A 1,006-nucleotide genomic window follows, 5' to 3' on the forward strand; every position below is an offset into this window, starting at 1 on the left:
CCGGGCCGTTGGGAGGAGGAGAGAGAGACCGGGCCGTTGGGAGGGAGAGAGAGACCGGGCCGTTGGGAGGAGGAGAGAGAGAGACCGGGCCGTGGGAGGAGGAGAGAGAGAGACCGGGCCGTTGGGAGGAGGAGAGAGAGAGACCGGGCCGTTGGGAGGAGAGAGAGAGAGACCGGGCCGTTGGGAGGAGGAGAGAGAGACCGGGCCGTTGGGAGGAGGAGAGAGAGAGACCGGGCCGTTGGGAGGAGAGAGAGAGAGAGACCGGGCCGTTGGGAGGAGGAGAGAGAGAGACCGGGCCGTTGGGAGGAGGAGAGAGAGAGACCGGGCCGTTGGGAGGAGGAGAGAGAGAGACCGGGCCGTTGGGAGGAGGAGAGAGAGAGACCGGGCCGTTGGGAGGAGGAGAGAGAGAGACCGGGCCGTTGGGAGGAGGAGAGAGAGAGACCGGGCCGTTGGGAGGAGGAGAGAGAGAGACCGGGCCGTTGGGAGGAGCAAAGAGAGAGACCGGGCCGTGTGGAGGAGAGAGCGTTAGGTAGCCTAGTGGTTAAGAGAGTTGGGCCAGTAATTGAAAGGTCGCTGTTTGAATCCCAGAGCCGGCTAGGTGGAAAAATCTGCCATTCTGCCCTTGAGCAAGGCAGTTAACCCCCAACAACAACTGTACCCCGGGCGCCGATGACGTGGAAATCGATTGAGTCGTTAAATGTGGAACACACATTTCGGTTTAATGCATTCGGTTATCCCATCCTTACCTCAACCTGTCCAGATACTGTAGTATTACCTCAACCTGTCCAGATACTGTAGTATTACCTCAACCTGTCCAGATACTGTAGTATTACCTCAACCTGTCCAGATACTGTAGTATTACCTCAACCTGTCCAGATACTGTAGTATTACCTCAACCTGTCCAGATACTGTACTATTATGCGGGGTCTTTCTTGGTAGGGTGCTATCACAACAATCCTGTTCATAACTTCAGATAGAAAGATCTAGAAAGACCATTCACAACGTA

Source organism: Oncorhynchus nerka, linkage group LG13, assembly GCF_034236695.1.
Source record: "Oncorhynchus nerka isolate Pitt River linkage group LG13, Oner_Uvic_2.0, whole genome shotgun sequence".
In the NCBI taxonomy this organism is placed as follows: Eukaryota; Metazoa; Chordata; class Actinopteri; order Salmoniformes; family Salmonidae; genus Oncorhynchus; species Oncorhynchus nerka.